The sequence below is a fragment of the Gorilla gorilla genome, chromosome 13 (genome assembly GCF_029281585.2).
Source record: "Gorilla gorilla gorilla isolate KB3781 chromosome 13, NHGRI_mGorGor1-v2.1_pri, whole genome shotgun sequence".
NCBI lineage: Eukaryota > Metazoa > Chordata > Mammalia > Primates > Hominidae > Gorilla > Gorilla gorilla.
This window is the reverse complement of record NC_073237.2, coordinates 104017525-104040742: the sequence shown is the minus strand read 5'-3', so window position 1 is coordinate 104040742 and position 23218 is coordinate 104017525. Positions and strand designations below refer to the sequence as shown.

Below are 23218 nucleotides of genomic sequence, written 5' to 3'. Positions count from 1 at the left end.
CCCCAGAGGAATATGGAATATGAGGCTTTGTGGTACAACCAACAACCAACATTTGACAGAGTGACTTTTCCAAGACAGATTCAGTGCACACAGTGCACAGTTCAATGTTCTGATGGTGTCTTCTCATTCACCCTCTTATGGCAGGAGTATCATTCCTATTTTACAGCTGTAATAACCTAGGTTCAAAAATCACACAGCTAATAAGAGTTAGAGCTGGAATGATACAATAGCTGTCCTCCCGTGATTGCTTTATTTCACTTGGCATAATGTCCTCCAGGTTTATCCATGTTGGTGCATATGAAAAGATTGCTTTCTTTTTTTAATACTGTGTGGATTTACCACATTTTCTTTATCCATTCATTCATCAATGGACATTAAGGTTGTTTCCATATATTGGCTACTGTGAATGCTATGGTTTGAATGTCCCTGTCAAAATTCATGTTGAAATTTAATTGCTATTGTAACAGTATTGAAAGTCAGGACTTTTAAGAGATGATAAAGTCATGAGGTCTCTGCCCTCATGCATGAATTAATACTGTTATCATGGGAGTGGGTTAGTTGTCAAAGAAGTAGGGTCCTGGTTAAAAAAAAAAAAAAAGATGAGTTCGGCTCACTTTTCTCTCTGTCTTATACATTCACTCACCATGTGATACCTCCTACCAGGGGATAACGCTCGCCAGATGCTGGTATCACGCTCTTGGAATTCCCAGTCTCCAGAACTGTAAGAAATAAATTTATTTCCTTTATAAAATACCCAGTCTGTGGTATTTCGTTATAGCAGCAGAAAATAAACTAAGCCAATGAATAATGCTGCAATAAACCTAGGAGGGCAAATATCTCTTTGAGATCCTGATTTCAAATCTTTTGGATATATAGCCAGAAGTGAGGTTGCAGGTACTATGGTAGTTTTATTTTTTAATTTTTTGAGGAATCTCCATATTGTTTTCCATAATGGCTGCAACATTTTACATGCAAGATGAATAAGTTCTAGAGATCTGCTGTGCAACATAGTGCCTATAGTTTACTGTATTGTAAACTTAAACATTTTGTTTAAACATAAAACTCATGTTAAGTGCTCTTATCACAAAAAAAGGGTTGGAATGCTCACTTCAGCAGCACATATACTAAAATAGGAATGATACAGAAATTAGCCTGGTCCCTGCCCAGGGAAGACATGCAAATTCATGAACCATTCCATATTTTCTAAAAAAAACAACAACAACAACAAAAAAAAAACAGCATAGGGGACACAAGAAGACTTTTTGAGGTGATTGATATGGTTCGGCTGTGTACCCACCCAAATCTCAACTTGAATTGTATCTCTCAGAATTCCCACGTGTTGTGGGAGGGACCCAGGGGGAGATAATTGAATCATGGGGGCCAGTCTTTCTCCTGCTATTCTCGTGATAGTTAAACAGTCTCACGAGATCTGATGGGTTTATCAGGGGTTTCCACTTTTGCTTCTTCCTCATTTTCTCTTGCTGCCCCCATCTAAGAAGTGCCTTTCACCTACTGCCATGATTCTGAGGCCTCCCCAGCCATGTGGAACTGTAAGTCCAATTAAACCTCTTTTTCTTCCCAGTCTCGGGTAGGTCTTTATCAGCAGCATGAGAACGGATTAATACAGAGATGGTTGTTTATTACTTTGACTGTGGTGATGGTTTCATGGGTGGATGCACACATCTAAACCCATCAAATCGTATACATTAAATATGTACAGTTTTTTTAATAGATCAATTATACCTCAAAAAGACTTTTTTTTTAAAAAAAAAAAGCCTAGTGGATGTATACAAAAATGTAAATATACTTAATATTACTGAACTGTGCACATAAAAATGGTAAAATTTATATCATGTGTTTTTCACCACCAAAAAAAAAAAAAAAAAGAGACGACAAAACAAAGAGAACAAGGTAGAGCTGGATTTTTAGGTCCTTTTGGTCTCAGCCCTATAGACTTCCTGTAACACTCAGGCTATTTGAAGTTCAGCAGCGTCATCATAAAGCGCTTTCAATTAACTCTACCCTAATACAGGGTGATATGGTTTGGCCGTGTCCCCATTCAAATCTCAACTTGAATTTTATCTCCCAGAATTCCAAGGGACCCAGGGGGAGGTAATTGAATCACGGAGGCTGGTCTTTCCCGTACTATTCTCATGATAGTGAATAAGTCTCACAAGATCTGATTAGTTTATAAGGGGTGTCCGCTTTTGCTTCTTTCTCATTTTCTCTTACTGCCTCTATGTAAGAAGTGCGTTTCACCTCCCGCCATGATTCTGAGGCCTCCCCCACCATGTGGAACTGTAAGTCCAATTAAAGCTCTTTTTTTTTTTTTTTTTTTTTTTTTGAGACGGAGTCTGGCTCTGTCGCCCAGGCTGGAGTGCAGTGGCGCAATCTCAGCTCACTGCAAGCTCCGCCTCCCAGGTTCACGCCATTCTCCTGCCTCAGCCTCCCGAGTAGCTGGGACTACAGGCGCCCGCCACCACGCCCGGCTAATTTTTTGTATTTTTAGTAGAGACGGGGTTTCACCATGTTAGCCAGGATGGTCTCGATCTCCTGACCTCGTGATCCGCCCTCCTCGGCCTCCCAAAGTGCTGGGATTACAAGCGTGCGCCACCGCGCCCGGCCAAAGCTCTTTTTCTTTCCAGTCTCTGTTAGGTCTTTATCAGCAGTGTGAAAATGGACTAATATACAGAGCAATGAAAATCCAGGCAGAAAAAAAATGCCTCCTCTCTTCAGTGAACCCTCCTGACCCCTTCTCCAGTCTCCCCTGCCAGATCATTCAATCATAATTTTGCTTTTTTGAGAAAAAATCTAAAAATGCCACATATTATAAACTGTATGAAACATGTGAAATTGACTGATGGCGATGTCTTCATTATCCTGAAGTCCTAAAGAATTATGGAGCATCAGTAAGATAAGGCTGTAACAAATAAACAAAATGTAGTTAAGAAATAAATTATCATACAATAAAGTTTGGAATAAGTAGAAACTAAAATAAAGAATAAAGAAAAGTGCCTAGTAATCTAATATGCAAAGACTGTGAAGTATTTGACTAACATTTACTTAAAGATACAGATACATATTTTACATATATAATCTATATAATATTATTTCAAATATATAAATATGAAATCAGAGTATGTAGCATGAAATAGTACATCTTTTTGTTTTCCACTAACATTTAAGCAGACACATTTTCTCATGTGTATTCTTCCATTTTCATACTGCTGTAAAAAACTGCCCAAGACTGGGTAATTTATAAAGGAAAGAGGTTTAATTGACTCACAGTTCAGCATGGCTGGGGAGACCTCAGGAAACTTACAATCATGGTGGAAGGCAAGGGAGAAACAAGGCACCTTCTTCACAAGGCAGCAAGAAGGGGAAGTGCTGAGCAAAGGGTAAAGAGGCCCTTATAAAACCATCAGATCTTGTGAGAACGCACTATCACAAGAACAGCATGGGGGAAACCATGATCCAATTACCTCCACCTGGTCTCTCCCTTGAAATGTGGGGATTATGGGAATTATGGGGACTATAATTCAAGATGAGATTTGGGTGGGGACACAAAACCTAACCATATCATCATGCGTTGACACAGTCTCCATGGGTTTTACTGGATGCATAATACTTTATCAAAGAAATATTTATTTAATTAATCTTTTTAAACTATATATTTAGGTTATAACTGGTTGTTCACTTCTCTCATGGCAATTCTGTCATGAGCAACTTTGAAAGTAAAGCTTTAATTAGAACATTGAGATACATCCCCAGAAATGGAGTATGAGTCTATTAGGTATGAATATCACACAAATTGCCAAATCCTTTCTGAAATGCTGCAATCGCTTCATCTGCAGTGCATTTTCCTTCACTGTCCTCAGGGCCAGCTTCATAGCAGTGCAACCTGGGCAGCCCCAGAGAACCCTCACTCAGAAGGGCCCCATGTTTGGTTTAATGCTTTGTTGGCACCATCTTGAAATTCTTAATAGTTTGAGCTTTGAATATGTGTTTTCTAAGCACAATCTGATGGAACATGGGAACATACAGGTTACCAGAATAGATTCAGGCAATCTGTGTGCCCCCTGTTCCCTGCTGCCATATTCACATGGAGTGCCAACCACGCCTCGTGAGCACAAAATTCCAGCAGACCCACAGTATGTAGAAGTTCAGTGAGGTTCAAACAAGTACGAGGTAAGAGTGTTATTTCTAGAACTAGGTAAGCCGGGGGGTCGGGGGCTGGGGGCACTGACCGTCCTAAGAGACCATACTTTTTATTGAAAACAGAACTTACTTCAAATGGCCAACAAGCCCTGTCATATGTTTTCTTGCTTGTGTTACTTTCCTGTTTCAGGCAATCATTTAGCCTGGTTTCCTTTTAGGCCATCTTTACTCATCAGTGAGCCAAAGGTAGACAGCATTGGTAGAATGTTCACATATCAAGAAGTGAATTGAAAACAATTGAGTTAGTTTTGTGCACCATTTACACTGTTCTAGTAAGAATGAAATGCATATGCATGTACAAGCTACAGAACATATAGTTCAAAGGTAATGCAAATACAAAATGTAATTTCAGTAATTCTGCACAGGAGATTGAATACTCTTTCTAAATGAATCCAATCAGTTTGAGGGAGCCAGAGCGGGATTTTACTAGCAGCAATCTTCCTTCTTCCTCTTCCATACCTCTTCTAACTGCCTTCTGGCTCAACAGCAGGCTGATAGCTTTTCTGCACAATCTAATATGTGACAAACCACCAGGCCAGCTTCTCCAGATAGGGACAGATTAATAGCAATGTTGGTTTGAGGGCTAATCTTTGGTAAAAGGCAACTAGGCTAACATTTATTTATTGCTATGTGCCCTATGACTCTTAGGTTCTTTATTTACTTGCTTGCTGGTAAATTTTTACTGCCTTGTTCTGCCAAATATTGTTCTCCTTTGGATTAAGGCCTCATTTCTGAAATATAACTTTTGAACTTTGGACTGCAGTAAAATCACTATTGCTATTATGAGTTGACTATAAAATTACAAAGTTGTTCAGGATAGAAGGTTGGAGAACAGTAAAAAAAAAAAAATTACAAAGTTTTCCTTCTAAGGACATTATTATAGCAAGAGATTATCTGGTAGACAGTGTGCAAAATCTTCTTAGGCTGATAACCCATAGCCTGGAGAAGAACCAACCTAACCTCTACGGCAGAGGATGAAAGTTAGAATCAACTGAGAAGCTTTAAAAAGCAAGAATGCCTGAGTCTAACTCTCCAATATTTTGACTTAATTGATCCTGGGTGCATGCTGGGCACTGAGAATTTTACAAACTTTGCAGGTGTTTCTTTATGCAGCTACAGTTTTGAAGCTGCTTAGAGCCACTGCTCTAATATCTCATCTGTTTAAATTCACAGGAGAAAATACACACAACTAGGTCAGGCAGAATGTCCACTTCTATATCATCAGGATTCAGCCAATAATTCTGGAGCCCCTACTGGCTGACTAACACTAGGCCCTTTGGGAATTGCAAAGATGAATAAGATAACTCCTCTGTCTCCAGAAGCTTCCAAGAGATTGGGCAAGTGAGGATCAGCAAGCTAGTCTGAGAGAAGAGAGAGTGTCTAGAACAAGATATACCCATGAGCCAATAGGAGACTCTACCTGTGCATTGCCTTTGGACGGGAACTTCTGGGGTCTCTTTACAGAGGAAGTGTTGGGTCAGATACTTGTGCATTAGGAAGAAGAGCAAAAAAAATGGCACTCACATCTGGAGATTTTGTCCAAATCCATCCCAAACCTTCACCACTAACAAAGGCAAAATAAACTTCACCACTAACAAAGGCAAAACAGAAAATGTTTGACTCAACTTATTTTTTTTTTTTTTTGAGACGGAGTCTTTCTCTGTCACCAGGCTGGAGTGCAGTGGTGCGATCTCAGCTCACTGCAACCTCCACCTCCCAGGTTCAAGCAATTCCCCTGCCTCTGTCTCCCGAGTAGCTGGGACTACAGGCATGTGCCACCATGCCCGGCTAATTTTTTGTATTTTAGTAGAGACGGGGTTTCACCATGTTGGCCAGGATTGTCTCAATCTCCTGACCTCGTAATCCGCCTGCCTTGACCTCCAAAAGTGCTGGGATTACAGGCATGAGCCACCGCTCCCAGCAGACTCAACTTTTTAATAGTAATGTACTTTTCAACAGCTACACAATCATTGACTATCAGTGCATACTAAATAAGGAGAGAATGATGAGGGGATGAAGATTAGAAATCACTCTCTCCCCAGCAGGTTGAATGAACAACAACAAAATCTGTATCTTTGTCTAGATGTGATGGCTAATCTCATGAGTCAACTTAACTGGACCATGGGGTACTCAGATCTTTGGTTAAACATTATTCTGTGTTTATCTGTGAGGGATTTTCTAGATAAGACTAACATTTGAATTAGTAGACTAAGTAAAGCAGATTGCCCTTAGGCCTCATCCAACCTGTCAAAGCCCTGAATTGAACAGAACAAAATTTGCCTGATTGTCTTCAAGCTGGAACACAGGACTTCTGCCTTCAGACTCAGACTTGGACTGGAACTTATACCATCAGCTCTCCTCAGTCTCAGACCTCTGGACTCAGACTGCACTATACCATCAGCTCTCTCTAGAGAACTCAGACTAATACACTATCACAAAAAAAGTTTCCATGCACATTCACGTTTAATTCTCATAACAATCCTCAGTCAAGGGAATGGTGGTATAATATGTGTCTTAGTTGGCTCAGGGTGCCATAACAAAATGTTTTAGCCTGGGTGACTTCAACAACAGAAAGTTGTTTCTCATAGCTCTGGAGGCTGGGAAGTCCAAGATCAAGGTGCCAGCTGATTTGGTTTCAGGTGAGAGCCCTCTTCCTGGCTTGTACATGGCTTCGTTTGTCTATACCTAATTACCTCCTAAAGGCCCTATCTCCAAATACCATCACATTGAGGGTCAGGACTTCAACATATGAATTTGGGAGGACACAAAAATTCAGTCTATAACAGTATGTTTCCCATTTTACAGATGGGAACACTAAAGCCTGAAAAAGTGAAGTAACTTGCCAAAAGCCACCAATCTTATGAACGCAAGAGCTAGAACGTGAGCCAATCTCTCTCTCACATACACCATTCTTTCTACTACAGCCATGCTTTTTATGCTAGCTATTCTAACACATAGCAAGATACTCATCTTTAGAGATAGCCAGTAAAGGTCTGAAAAGCTACCAGCCTCGCTAGTTATCTGGAAAGTGCTAATTAAAATGACAGCAAAATTCTATTTTTCACTCATTAGATGGGTAAAAATTAAAAGACTAATACTATCCCAGTGTCAGGAAGGGAGAGGTGAAAGGAATGCTCCTAAATACTTCTTGTAGGATCACATATCAGCAGACTGTGTGGAGGGCAATTTGGCAGTATCTATAAAAATTTTAAATGTGTATTCTCTTTGATCAAGTAGTTTTAGTTCTTAATACCTACCCAAGGGAAATAGTTTCACATGGGTATGAAAAACATCCACTGCGTTTTCTGGTAACAGCGAAATATTAGAAGCACCATAATACCCATTCATAGGGAATGGGTAAAAGGATCATGGTGCATCCAAACTATGACATCCTTGAAACCTTCCAAAAGAATGTGGCTGATTTGTATATTCTGACATAGAATGTTTTACTTAGTAGAACAAAACATGTGGTATGTATAGCATAATGTTACTTATCTGATAAAAAAGCATTGTATGTCTATATGTATATAATTTTATACAAAAATTCAGGGACATACATATCAAACTGCTAATAATTACTGCTAATCATTCTGGGATTGGAACAAAGGGAAAACAAAGAGAGCTTTTGCATTGATGGCATACTGTCTGAAATTCATAGTGAGAATGTGCTCATTATTTTTCATATCATTATAATAAATAAATAGATACATAAACAATAAAAGCATGGAAATAAAGGTGCTTTTCTTTACACCATTTATTTTACTTCTCTCACTATAACGCTATGGGGTAGACAGATTCCACATCCTAAATGAGAAACCAGAGAGTCTGAGAGGAGAGGGGACTTGTGAGATGAGCCAGGAGGTGTTAGTGATAAAGCTGGGACCAGAACCCAGGTCTTTGTGTTCCAGTTCCAGTGCTCCATGGATGGCACCTTCCTGCGTCATTTAACTTCCACAGTCTTCATGCCATTTTGCCTCTTGTGGAAGGAAGGCATCAACCCATTCTTTCAAGGGAAACTTCAACTCTTAAAGAGTTAGATTTGAAAGCTTTTCTTCTCCCTCTTCTGTTTTTTAAACCAGTCTGGATCCAGGGGCCAGCATCCTCCTAATCTCTACTTGAAACCTGCAGGTTCACTGTTGCAAAAGACTTCTCTGATGTTCCGTCCAATTTCTATCCAAATAAATCTCATTTTGCTGATGTCTATAAAGTCTGACTTTATAGCAGAGAGCTCTCCTAGAACTCTGTCTTTAATAAAAGGGGAAAGAAGTGGAACTACTAATTTAGTTTCTTTAAAAGGCATGTATTTTCATGCACATTAAGTCCATCTGTTGGTGAAATGATGCCTTTGCACAGTGTATAATTTGATAAAACCCAAAAGAACTCAGAGCTCCTAGCTTGAAGCAGAAATAGAGAAAGTGGCTGGGAACCTGACTAAAGTGGAGAAATCCACCAAACACTATTTTTAGAATTAAAAACTGATTTAAAAAAATTATCCGTCATGGAGAAAGATTCACGTTCTCAGTGTAAGCGCCTCTCAGCACATTCGAACCACTTCAGAAACGGAGATCAAAGGCCCTTGGTCTCTTCAGCTCATCCACTGGGGATATCTTTTTCATGGCACTATGCAATATCTGACCATCTCACTGTCTTCACACTGTCCAGTGGGTCCCTACTGGCTACAGAGAGCTTACAAATTGGCAGCCACATGTTTGTTTGCCAGTATGAAGTATTTTTAAATGTTAAATATTGACAACATTTAAAACTTGGCAGTCCACTTAAAATTCTGATTTCTGATTTCTCAAAAAATCAGAAGATCTGGCCATTCCAGGTCCAAATTCTTGCACAGCATATAATGTGCTGATGCTGAGTAGCAGAAGTATAAAAGAGACATAACTTACTATGCCACAATTCCACCTCCACTGCCTGGCCCCTACAATACTTGAAGTTGCAACACCCGGTCTTAAGGATCAAACTCTAAACTTCACAAAAGGATATCCAAGGTTCTTCACTATTGGCTACTGGTCAGCTTCTACATCTTCAGCCCCTCTCACTTCCCTATTTATTTAATCAATAAACCTTCCTTGATCCCTAGCATGTACCAAGCAGTGTGCTAAATGGATATGGAGATGAATAAAATGCATGCCTCAGTTAGGGCCCCAGCAGATGGCACATACAAATTAAGACAATTTGAGCAGGGTTGGTTGAATGGCAGGACAACCACAAAGATAGTGCAGTACTTTGAGCCTAGAATTTTGGGACTTTTGTATCTCTAGACCTGAAGAGGGACTTCTCCTACCTGGAGAGAAACTACAACCTTCTGTTGGGAATGCAGTCAACTCAAGATAACCCTGCAGACCAGGCACTTTGGGAAAGATCACCTGCTTTCACTCTCATCTCTACCTCTGGTTTTCTGAGAAGGCTTCTTCTTTGGCCAAAGTCAGAAGCAAAGGAGAGGGTGTGCCTCTTGATACAGTCCAGAGAGGTCAGCTTCATAGACAGAGAGCAGGACAGAGATAGGACAGAGTGGGTCCAAGGTACAAAGAGATGACACTGAGCCAACCCTGCTCTGTCCTTCAAGGAACTCACAGCCTAATGAGGAGACAGGTGGGTCATCAGACAAGGCCAGCATGGTGGGGGCAGTGCTGTGTTAACTAGAATCATAGCAGGCTATAGAAACTCTGGTAACTACCCAGACAGAGGCAACTAACTCAAGACAGCTGAAAGCTCCAGGAAATGGTGAACTCAAAGCTGCTCTAGAAATGACTGAAGAACAAGGAGTTAGAGGTGAGGAGGGAAAGGCGGGTCATCCCAGAAGAGAGAGCATCCCATTGCTCAGGCTTCATGGGCACCATATGCCCAACCCACTGAGCCATTCTGTTCCCCAGATGTTTCTCACCCTTTTGAACTATATGCCTGTGCACAGACACTGCCCTCTGCTGCAATAGCTTCCCCCTACCCTTTTTGGAAAGTTAAATTCAGTTCAAATTCACCTCTCCAAGCAATTTCACTCCTGTATCTACCCAATAGAAATGTGGTCACACATGCACAAAAAGACACACATTAGAATGTTCACAACAGCATTATGCATGGTAACCAAATGCCTATCAACAGTAGAATAGATCAATGAATTCTTAAGATAGAATACTACCCAGCAGTGAGAATGTACAATCTAAAATTCCATGTAAAAATATGAATAAATACCACAAACATAATGTTGAATTTATTAGTCCATTTTCACACTGCTGATAAAGACATACCCAAGACGGGGAAGAAAAAGAAGTTTAATTGGACTTACAGTTCCACATGGCTAGGAAGGCCTCAGAATCATGGTGGGAGGTGAAAGACACTTCTTACATGGTGGCGGCAAGAGAAAATGAGGAAGATACAAAATTGGAAACCCCTGATAAATTCCTCAGATCTCATGAAACTTATTCACTACCATGCGAACAGTATGGGGGAACCATCCCCATGATTCAAATGATCTCCCACTGGACCCCTCCCACAACACGTGGGAATTATGGGAGTACAATTCAAGATGAGATTTGGGTGACAACACAGCCAAACCATATCATGAGTGAAAGAAGTCAGACAGCTTTAACTGATGTACACTTCATAAGGTTTCATTTATAAAAAGGTCAAAATCAGGCAACATCAATCTATAGTGTTTGTATTAGGCTGTTCTTACATTGCTATAAAGAAATACCTGAGGCTGGATACTTCATAGAGAAAAGAGGTTTTAAGCAGCTCATGGTTCTGCAAGCTGTACAAGCATGGCACCACCATCTGCTTGGCTTCTGGTGAGAGTCTCAGGGAGCTTACAATCATGGCAGAAGTGGGAGCAGTTGGTGTCAAATGGTGCAAGTGGGAGCAACAAGTCAGGGGGAAGGTGCCACTCTCTTTTAAACTACCAGATCTCATATGAACTCAGAGTAAGAACACCTTTATCACCAAGGGGATGGTGCTAAACCACTTATGAGGGATCTGCTCCCATGATCTGAACACCTGCCACCAGGCCCCACCTCCAACATCGGGGATCACATTTCAACATAAGATTTGGAGGGGACAAACATCCAAACCATATTGGTGTTAGAAGTCAGGATGGTAGTAATCCCTTAGAGGAGTGGTAGGTACTGGAAGGTAGCACGATATGGGGGGGTTCTGTGTTGCTAGTAATGTCCTATTTTAGTATCTGGGGGCTGGTTGAATGAGTTCATAAAAATTCATCAAGCTACACCTATGATACAATTTTCTGTGTGTTATATTTATTTATTTATTAGTTTAAGTCACTTTCTCAGGGAAAATTTCACAGGTTGTTGAATAACAAGGGCTTCCTGTCCAAAGAGCTCAGAAAACTCTTCTGTAGAACTCATCAAGACGTTTGAAAACCACTGAGAAAAGAGCAAGGTCTCAGGAGCCCCACACCTGCCTGGATTTCCCTGGCAATCCTGAACAAGTCCTGTCTACTCTCCACCTGTTCCTTTAATGATGCAGTGCAGCAGATGTACTTCCATTTCTTTTCAGTAATCAGGAGTTTTGTAGACATCAGAGATCAATGGATCATTCATCATTTTCTGAATTTCCTTGCCAACGTGTACAGTCTGTGCTCAGAAAACAACCTTGAAGGCCGGGCACAGGGGCTCATAAGGTCAGGAGACCAAGGCAGGTGGATCACAAGGTCAGGAGATTGAGACCTTCCTGGATAACATGGTGAAACCCAGTCTCTACTAAAAAAACAAAAAATTAACCAGGAGTGGTGGCTCATGCCTGTAGTCTCAGCTACTCAGGAGGCTGAGGCAGGAGGATTGCTTGAACCTGGGAGGCGGAGGCTGCAGTGAGCCAAGGTCGCACCACTGTACTCCAGCCTGGGCAACAGAGCGAGACTCCATCTTACCAAAAAAAAAAAAAAAAAAAAAAAGAAAGAAAGAAAAGGGAAAGAAAGAAAACAACCTTGAAATAAGCTGGACCCAGGGGCTTGTGCCTGTATTCCCAGCTACTCAGGAGGCTAAGGTCAGAGGATTGCTTGAGCCCAGAGGTTTGTTGAGATTAGCCTGGGCAGCACAGTAAAACCACATCTCTATAAAATAAATGAATAAATACATATATTTTGAATAACAACCTGAAATGGCTGCAACTCTCAGCTGAGTGGCTCCCAACTTTGTCATCGTGGAGGGACCCTGCTGTGACTTCTTTCCTTTGAGCCATACATACTGCAAAACGATGCAACCAATAACAACAACAAAGATGTTTATTGCATAATGATCCATTTGTTTTAATTGAGACAATTATATTAACGCCAACCTAACCTTGTGACCAGCATGAGATAACCAATGTTTCTCCACTGGGTTGTGTAATTCCTGCTCAAAGCACAGTAATAAGATAGTTTAGTTCATCTGGGAATATCCATAATAGGGGTTCAATGTAAGATTGCCATCCTTAATTTTATGATACAGAAATTAACTCAGGAGACTTCATTTATATTTCTCAAACTCCTCAAGGTGGCATTCCTAGGTTAGAACCACAGTAACAGCTCCTCATCCCACATACCAAAGAGACTTTGGATTTTGTCTTCAGATATTTCATGGTACTACTTTCCTGACTTCTTTTCAATGATGATCTCAGAGTGATAAGGCCTTTGTGATGCTACGTAAGCCAAGTGAAATGAAATATGATTACTTCAATCATACCAATTGTCTTACTATGTTTGGGCTGCTAACAAAATCCCATAGACGGGGTTATCAACAACAGAAATTTATTTCTCATAGTTCTGGAAGCTGGAAAGTCCAAGATCCGTGTCTGGTGAGGGCCTGCTTCCTGGCTCATAGACAGAGCCTAGCTCTCTGCGACTTCTTTTATACGGGGACAAATACTGTTCATGGGGGCTCTGTCCTATGACCTAATCACTTCCTAAAGGTCTCATTTCCTAATGCCATCACTTTGGGGGTAGAATTTTAACATATACATTTGGGGGGCAAGGGAGGACGCAAACATTCAGATCATGGCACCAATATTGGCTTGCATGTGCTGCTGTTGTCCTAGGCAATTTACATGGGTTAATGCAGGCTGTGGAGTCAGATGGTGTGGGTTCAAATCCCACCTCTGATTCTTACTGTCTCGGTGACCTTAAGTGGGCAGGTAGTTAACCTCACTAAGTCTTCATTTCCTTATCTGTAGCATGAGACTTAATAGTTATTGAGTTCTTTGGATGATCCAATGTATATAATCCATGAAAGAATATGACATATGGTTTGGCACATAGATATATTTAAAATGGTCAGCTTCTAATAGTAATTCTACTTTCTTTTTCTTTCTTCTTTTTTTTTTTTTGTGGCAGGGTCTCATTCTATCGCCCAGGCTGAATTGCAGTGTTGCAATCTTGGCTTACTGCAACCTCCGCCTCCCAGGTTCAACAGATTCTTCTGCCTCTGCCTACCCAGGGGCTGAGACTACATGTGTGCACCACCATGCCTGGCTAATTTTTTATATTTTTGGTAGAGACAGGGTTTCACCATGTTGGCCAGGCTGGCTGGTCTCAAACTCCTGACCTCAAGTGATCCACCCGTTGAGCCTCCCAAAGTGCTGGGATTACAGGAGTGAACCACTGTGGCCAGCCATAATTCTACTTTCTTCACAACATTCCTTTTAAGAAAGTATCATGATCCCCATTTTATAAAGGAGAAACTGAGGCTCAGAGACTTGCCCAAGATCACACAACAATTGAATGGCAGATCCAGAACTTTTAACCCTAGTTCTTCTTGATGCCAAAGCCTGACCTATTTCCATGAGTCAGTCCTTCAACCTGGCAGATGTGGGGGCTGAATACCCTCAATAAGTGCTTCGATTCTCTTATAAATATTATTTTTGAGAAAAAATAACATTTTAATTATTTTAAAGAATAAAAAATAAATTCTTAGATAGGCCTTTTGCCCTTGTCATCATTTTTTTCCAAGCTCATTTTTTTATGGACCCATTCAACGTTGTCAGTCCTAATTTTGTGACTGTTGCCAATCTTATATCGGGCTTTCATTAGCCAAAGAGAGCCCTGGCCAAGCTGTGTGACTGTGGGCACCTCCTTCCCTCTCAAAGAGACCTCAGTTTCTTCTTCTGCAGAACGGGGGAGTGGATGGAGGTTCTCCCAGCTCCTGCAGCCTGACCTGGAAGCTTTTCTCCTGACATCACTCCAGGGCCTTTACCCTTGTGAGCAGCTCAAACGTTTGACTCCTGCCCTGGCTTCCTGAACTATGTCAGAGGGGAAAGGAAAAAAAGACAGAGAGAATCGAACATCTGTTTTCACACCAGGGCTAGGAACTCATTCCTAAAACATTTCTCATACTTGACCAGAAGGGCATTTCGTCACGAGGAACAGGATTCGTCCCTCACTCTCTGGCTGCCTCTGCACTCTGCTGATAAGACAGTAACAAATGTGCTGATGTGCATTTCCAGGAATCGAAGCTTCTCCCTGACCAGGGCCAGCCCTGCTGTGTTCAGAGGCAGGTGCCAGCACCCAGTGCCCAAAAGCCCTTCCCTTCCCAGGCGAGCTGGCCAAGACCCTGTCCTTGGGGCTCTCTTCCTCCCGCTCAGCACCTCTTTCAGGCCCTGTAGACAGGGATTGGTTGGTTGTGCAGTCACCAATTGCACCTCCTTCTTCCTGACTTCCTGGTTCAGATGTGGGAGAAAGCCCACCCCCCATCCCTCTGCCTGGTTCAGCCATGGGAGGAGCTAAACAAACCCTCAGTCCTACCAATCAATGGCTCAGGGCTTTGCCACCCACTCCAGTAGGACCTTGAACAGGTCTCAATGTCTCTGGGCCTCCATGCTAGCTAATCTTCAAAGAACACTGTTTACCAGGCAGTATTCTAGTTACTTTTGATAGGAATTGACTCCTATTTAATCCTCTCAACAACCTTACATCCCATGTGATTAGTTTTTGGGGTTTGTTTGTTTGTTTGTTTTGTTTTTTTGAGACTGTGGAATCTCACTCTGTCACCAGGCTGGAGTGCAGTGGCGCAATCTTGGCTCACTGCAACCTCCGCCTCCCAGGTTCAAGAGACTCTCCCACCTCAACCACCCGAGCACCTGGGATTACAGGCACCTGCCACCACTCCCAGCTAATTTTTTTATATTTTTAGTAGGGATGGGGTTTCACCATGTTGTCCGGGCTGGTCTCGAACTCCTGACCTCAGGTGATCCGCCCACTTCGGCTTCCTAAAGTGCTGGTGAAATTACAGGCATGAGCCACCGTGCCCAGACCCCCACATGATTAGTTTTATTGTTACCCTGTTTTGCAGATGAGGACATAAGCCACAAAGAGCCACAAAGAGTTCACCTAAGAACACACACATCCCAGATTTGAACCCGGCCTTTGGACACTAGGCATGCTCACACCCTGTCAGCAGTCCTTGAACATTTGGGTCTTAGGATCCCTTCACAGTCTTTAAAAGTATGGAGGATCCCAAAGTACTTTTGTTTCTGTGGGTTATATCAATCACCATATTAGAAATTAAAACTGTGAAATTTTTAAAGCTAAGAATACACAAGCACACGTTCCATTTGTTGTCCAAGTACAACATCATCTCACATCAAACAGCCTCCAGAAAACGCCACTCCAAGCTCATGAGAGAATGGGAGTGAAAAAAGCAAATGACATCTTAGTATTGTCACAAAAATAGCTTTGACCTCAAGGACCCCCTGAAAGATTGTTGGGGACTCCTGGGGTCCCCAGACCACACTTTGAAACGTATGCACTACACAACCTCCATGACCTTGCTATGGCATGCGCCTTGGAGTAACTCCTCTACCTTTCTCACAAGGTATTAATTCAGTCAGTAAATACTAATTGACCACTGACTACATCTCAGGCACAATGTTAGGCACTAGGATACAGCGGCAATCAACAAATACGTCCCAGCTGCTGTGACACTTCCAGGAAAGTGGAGGAGTCAGATATTAAGCCAAAATAATCACTCCAATTAGTAATTTAAATCTATTAAGATTATTAGAAAAGAGCAGGACGCTAGGGGACCATAACTTAAAGACATGACTCTGTTTGAGCAATCAGGAAAAACTTTCTTGAGGAAGTGGCTTATCTCACTGAGGTTTTGCAAACCATAATTGTGCTTTGCAAGAAGAAACTGCTGATGGTCTCCTTCTAATGAGGGTCTGAGATCTGTCATAACCTCCTTTCTTACAGCATTTTCTGTTCTTAAAGCTACCCCAGGTAAATCCTTTCAGTCCAAAGACTCTCAACTGGGGACCCTTAGTTATTTTCAACTCATGATCCTTTCCCTCCCATCATTCGGTCCCAACACAGCTGCTCCCAGTGCATATATACAGTGGTAGAAATCAGTGGCAAGGAAGGGAAGAGGCAACGTGGGGGAATGAAAAGACTCTGGCTTTGGCTTGAGTCCTGGTCTCCATCCCTCTCCTTCCTACTCATGGGACGCTGGCCAAGCTGCTGTTCTAGGTTCTCAGCATCCTCAGCTGGACTCATGAAGAGCATAGCATCTTCCTCATGTGGTTAGGATGACTAGTAAGTGGGTTGGCATGTATGAAAACACCCTGCAAATGTAAGATACATAAGGAAATGCACAAATATAAAGTGCAGTGCCAGTACAGCAATAATGACAATATTGAATTAGAATCAGACAGTGAGACATACTGGATGAAACAGCTTTATCTGTGTTGTTCTCAGTTACATGTTGAAATCCATGCTTAAAAATAGGTCATGTCAAAGAACAGCTATAATTGAAAATACATGTTCTTTGAAGGAGGCATGGGTTTTTGGTTTTGTTTTTGTTTTTTGTTTTTTGTTTTTTTTTTTGGTCTGTTTTCTGAATGCAGAACCAGAAATGCAAAAAAACAGCTATAATTTTCCCAAGACAAAAGACTTAGTAATTCAGAGCTTTGCTTTATTCATGCTGTTTATCATTCAAAACCAAACCTTCTTGCAAGATCCACCGGGGTGTTTGGTAAAAGGCACATGGAGCTGGGAGTCAGAAGCGCCGGATTCTCATCCCAGCCCAGCCACTGATTCACTCATTGCTTTTGAACAAGTTTCCTCTCTTGTTTGGGCCCCAGTTTTCACATCTATAGGATGGGCAGGGAGGTGGTGGCAGGTTTTAACTATGTTATTATTTCTCAAAGAATGGGCACAAAGCAGTTGCAGAAGCCCTATGAGAGAAGACTTTAGGAATCACAGGCTTAAAAGAAAATCACTCGTTAAAAGGGTAACATGTTTTAACTCTCTTTTAATCCTTCGAATTATATGTCAAGGAGAAATTCTCATATCGGAGCTAGCCTGTCTTTAACAGCTTTCTAACATTTGCTACTTTTCTCTTCAACTGAGAACACTCCTTAGGACAAAGCTTCAGAAGGCAAGAATGTTTAGCTAGAATTTAATATCATTATTTTGCTATCATCGTGCATGCGTTTTGATTGACTTCTGTTTTAACAAATGACTCTTTTTTTATTAGATGATATAAAAGCTTCCTTTGTAAATAAATTGTTTAGTTTTAAAAAGTGATTTGTTGTTTTAAATGTAGCAGGTATTACAAGAAACACATAGCTATGGTGGTAATCGTGGCCATACCCCTCGAGTTTGGAGCTGTGTGCTGATATCTGAGGTGACTCCCCTCACTGCTGAGGGTCTAGTCTTAGCCCCTATTTAGTGGCTGTAAATGGCTTGGTCACAGAATGTTCTCACTGTTGTCTGTTGTCCAGGCTCCCTGGGTGCCAAAGTTGCGTTAGACTCTGGGTGAGGGGTACAGAGGTCCAGGTTGCTCAGGAATTTTGTTCTGCCACAGACCTAAGAGCAGCAGGTGCACTCTCTGAGAATAATCCTACTTATAGCAAGGGGAGGGCTCTAGCTGTCATTTCAACTGTATTCAGAAGAAATTACCATAATCATGAGTTCTGGGTGATGTAAGAGTTTATGAGGTCCTTTCTTACATATGAGCTCAGGAATCCTCACCACACACCTCCAACTTTGGTATTATTTCTGACTTCATTTTATAGTTGAGGAAACAAAGGCTCAGAGAGCTGAAATGTTATGAAGCCACACCCCTAGAAAGGGGTAGAAGGAGGATTTTCAATCTGCATCTTGTGCCACCAGAGCTCATTGCTCTTTCCAATGCAAATGATGCTAAAGAAAGTTTGGAAATAAATCTGAAAGACGAAGTGTTACAGCTCACTAAAAAACACCCAGATAAAATAAGAATAAAAAACGAAATATGAACCCAGATTTTTTTTTACAGTGACAAGTATCCCATTTTATGAATATGCTATGTAAATAGTCTCATGCTTTAGAACACATATCTTGTATCCAAAAAATGAACAACCTGTGGCTAATTGTGTGCATCTATAATATGCTTACAAGATAAATTCCTAAAATTCTAGCTGCTGTGTCAAAAACTGAGTGTACATTTTTAAGCTTCTTGACACTTATTGACACATATTGCCAAAATGCCCTTTAGAAAGATTGCACCAATCAATTCGTGTCGTCCCTGAGAGAATGAGACGGCCCAAGTCTCTCATACTTCCTCTACTTCTGAGCATTAGCATTACATTTGTAAAAATAGGAAAGAAATGGTACACCAGTTTTTTATTAGCATTTCTTTGATTATTAGTGAAGCTAAATATTTTCCAATCTGTTCATTTACCATTTGGATTTGTATATTTAGGACCTTTATGTTCAAATCAATTACTTACTTTTTCAAAATTTTATACATTCAGGATTCAAAATAAGGGGAGAAAATTCCCAGAAACTCTCTGGGCCTCACTTTTCCTAATTATGAAACGAGTTTTGGAGAAAGTGCTCTCAAGATGCCGTTGGCTCTAATTTTAACTGGAACAGAAGCAACAGCAATGTTGCTACCGTCTGGACATGCTCCCTAGACCAGAGTCTCGGCCCCACCAGCCCCTTCCTGCTTGAGCCGGTAAAGACAGTCCAGGCTGCCAGATGTGCTGGACCACCCCTACTAGAATCAGCACCATAATCTGGCTTCCCCACAGGGATACCCCACCCATGATCATTTATTGAGACAGTGCCTATCTATTTCATTCATGTTAAATAAAATTGTGAAATCTCTCCTTAGAATTTAAGAAGTAATTTTGCTCGTGCTTGTTACTTTCATCATTTTTAATTACTCCTTCCTCTTCTTACATCCCTACCAACACCACCAGCCATCCTGTCCTTAGGAAAGCAGGCATGCTAACGGGGCACTTGCCACGGTGCCATAACCATCTCCATGACAACCAGTGGTGATGGCCTTGACATGACTATAAAAGAATATATCCTCAGCTTATAAGAAAAGAACTTCAAAGCCTTAAGAAAAATCCCATGTCTGCCTTTACAAAAAAGGTAACTGCGAGATTAATTTCTAATTATAGATCTTCTTTAATGATGATGATGAAGTTAGAAAATATTTTCATTTTCTTTTTTTCTTTCTTTTTGTTTTAATATAGACAGGGTCTCACTAGCTAATCTCAAACTCCTGGGCTCAAGCAATCTTCCCATCTCAGTCTCCCAAAGTGCTAAGATCACAGGTGTGAGCCGCTGTGCTTGGCCTTTTTTTTTTTTTTTTTTTTTGAGACAGAGTTTCACTCTGTCACCCAACCTGGAGTGCAGTGGTATGATCATGGCTTACTGTAGCCTCAATTGCCTGTGCTCAAGTGATCCTCCCATCTCAGCCTCCCAAGTAGCTGGGACCACAGGCATGTACCACCATGCCCAGCTAATTTTTTAAATTATTTTTTGAAGTGAGTTCTCACTATGTAGCCCAGGCTGATCTTGAACTCCTGAGTTCAAAGGATCCTCCCACCTCAGTCTCCCAAAGTGCTGGAATTACAAGCATGAGTCACTACGCCCAGCCCGTAATTTCATTTTCATCTTGTGTGGATATCTGTTTAAGATGAATTACATTTAGCTGAAAATTTGGTTTTCATTGATCAAATGAAACTGATCATTGCTTGAAAGTGAATATGTAAGCATAGAATGGTAATGAGGAAAGTATTGGAAGTACATACATATCTTAATGTCCTAGAGAGGTGGGTATAATATGTTTTATTTCACAGAGATCTTCCTGAGAAGGAAGACATTGTATGTTTTAACCCATGGCCTCTCTTTATGTCCCATGTCCTATCCTTTCAGCTGGACTGACTCATCCACATATCACACTCATGGTGGTTACTGAAAGTCAGCTGCAAACAGAGCTGGTCTTAGAGTGCATGGAGTAGCTCCATTCTCTATGCCATCTCCACCTGCTCTCCCTCTTGAACTCTTGATCCTATTCACTGCTCTCCTCTGCTGACTTTCAAAGTTGTGGTGCTCTTCTTGACTGCCTATTGTAGGGTTTCTAGCTTTGCCAATCCTTGTGTTCTGAAAGCTCTTGATGTCCCAGTCTTCCTAATCCCACCCCAGTCCTTGCTCCTCAACTCTCAGTAGGATGAGGAAGGGTAGAGGCCAACGTATTCCTGGTTCCATCTTTGGAGAAGGGGCCATCTGGCATAGCCAAAGGTGAGTGCTTTGCTAAATCACTGCATATAAGCATTTGAACCAAACTGTGGGTTTGCCTACTGTCTTTTCCAGCCTCTTCAGTATATTTCTGATTATAGATAATTAAATGAGGCCAGGCACAGTGGCTCATGCCTGTAATCCCAACATTTTGGGAGGGCCAGTTAGGTGGATTATTGACCTCAAGAATTTGAGATCAGCCTGGACATCATGGCAAAATCCCCCTTTTTACAAAATATTTTTAAAAATTAGCTGGGTGTAGTGGTTTGCACCTGTAGTCCCAGCTACTTGGGAGGCTGAGTTGGGAGAATCACCTGAGCCCAGGAGGCTGAGACTGCAGTGAGCCATGATTGTACTACTGCACTCCAACCTGAGCAATGGAGTGAGACCATGTCTCAAAAAACTAATAATAATTAAATGCTAAAAACTATATTTCAAAATTATCTTTCAATCTAGAGCTCATTTTCTAGAACTTCCAACAATTTTGTACACATCATTTTCCTTACATTAAATTGTTTTTCTGCCTAAACTAGCTAGGATACTTTCCATTGCCTGTCCAATACACTTCTTCTCCAATAACATACTTCAACATAAATTTTACTTTTATAAAATACACTTCTTCTCCAATAACATACTTTAACATACATTTTACTTTTATAAAATACTGTCTTAGAATTATTCTCTTTTCTTTCATGGAAGCCTCATAAGACCCCAAGAAAAGATATGCATGTCACTAGACCCATTTTTTCATAGGATTAAGCTTAGGTTCTAGGTAGTAAGCACCCTATGGCTAGAAGGCAATAGGACAATGCAAACCATTTCAAATCCTAAGCTCTTTCCTCCATATCACATAATCTTAAAGCCCAGGCATTTCAGACAGGGCATCTGGGTAAAGGTTCTACTTCAGGTGGAATTATAGACTCAGTGAAAACATAATAGAGCTAGTTGATTAGCCTTGCTGGCACAGGGACTGGATCCTGATATGGTTTGGCTCTGTGTCCTGGCTCAAATCTCATGTTGAATTGTAATCCCCAGTGTTGGGGGAGGGACCTGGTGGGAGGTGACTGGATCACGGGGGTGAATTTCCCCCTTGCTGTTCTCATGATAGTGCATGAGTTTTCATGAGAGCTGGTTATTTAAAAGTGTGTAGCACTTCCACCTTCGCCCTCTCTCTTCTGTTGCCATGTGAAGGCATGCTTACTTCCCCTTCCCTCCTGCCATGATCATAAGTTGCCTGAGGCCTCCCTAGCCATGCCTCCTGTACAGCTTGTGGAACTGTGAGTCAATTAAACCTCTTTCCTTTATAAGTTACCTGGTCTCAGGTAGTTCTTTATAGCAGTGTGAGAAGGGACTAATACAGAAAATTGGTACCAGGAGCAGGCTATTGCTGTAAACATACCTGAAAATGTGGAAATGACCTCAGAACTGGGTAACGGGCAGAGTTTGGAACTGTTTGGAAGGCTCAGAAGAAGATAAGGAGATGAGGGAAAGTTTAGAACTTCCTAGAGACTTGTTAAATGGTTGTGATCAAAATGCTGACAGTTATATGGGCAATGAAGTCCAGGCTGAGGTGGTCTCAAATGGAGATGAGGAACTTACTGGGAACTGGAGTGAAGGTCACTCTTGCTATGCTTTAGCAAAGAGACTGGAGGCATTGTGCCCCTGCTCTAGGGATCTGTGGAACTTTGAACTTGAGAGAGATGATTTAGGATATCTGTCAGAAGAAATTTCTAATCAGCAAAGCATACAAGATGTGGCCTGGGTGCTTCTAAAAGCCTACACTCACTTCCACAAGTAAAGAGATCTTATATTTAAAAGGGAAGCAGAACATAACAGTTTGGAAAGTTTGCAGCCTGATTTTGTGGTAGGAAAGAAAAAACCATTTTCCGGGGAGAAATTCAAGATGGCTGCAGAAATTTGCATAAGATGAGCCACATGTTAATAGCCAAAACAGTGGGGAAAATGCCTCCAAGGCATTTCAGAGACCTTCATAGCAGCCCCTGCCATCACAGGCCCAGAGGTCTAGGAGGGAAAAAATGGTTTCATGGACCAGGTCCAGGGCCCTGCTGCTCTGTACAGCCTCAGAGCCCTGTATCCCAGCCACTCCAGTTGCTGCTATGGCTAAAAGGGGCCAATATACAGGTCAGGCCATGGCTTTAGAGGGTGCAAGCCCCAAGCCTTTGTGGCTTCCACTTGGTGTTGAGCCTGCAGGTGTGCAGACTGCAAGAGTTGAGGTTTGGGATCCTCTGCCTAGATTTCACAGGATGTATGGAAATGCCTGGATATCCAGGCAGAAGTCTGCAGCAGAGGTAGAGCCCTTATGGAGAACCTCTACTAGGACAGTGTGAAGGGGAAATGTGGGGTTGGAGCCCCCACACAGAGTCTCCACGGGGCCACTATCTAGTGGAGCTGTGAGAAGAGCTACCCTGGAATGGTAGATCCACCAACAGCTTGCACCATGTGCCTGGAAAAGCTTTAGGCACTCAACGCCAG

General features: G+C 41.6%; 1 long non-coding RNA gene and 1 other non-coding gene across 2 annotated transcripts in view; one reads left to right on the top strand and one right to left on the bottom strand.

Annotated features, from left to right (window-relative positions):
• The window catches only part of LOC134756898 (uncharacterized), a 75299-nt gene that overhangs the window by 13987 nt on the left and 38094 nt on the right, over positions 1-23218 (bottom strand). The window contains exon 5 of the long non-coding RNA XR_010130316.1: positions 644-719. This is a non-coding gene — a long non-coding RNA (uncharacterized lncRNA). The remainder of the gene's footprint in view (positions 1-643; positions 720-23218) is intronic.
• Positions 1101-1204, top strand: LOC115935875 (U6 spliceosomal RNA). The gene has a single exon (XR_004071472.1). It is a non-coding gene; the product is annotated as a U6 spliceosomal RNA (small nuclear RNA).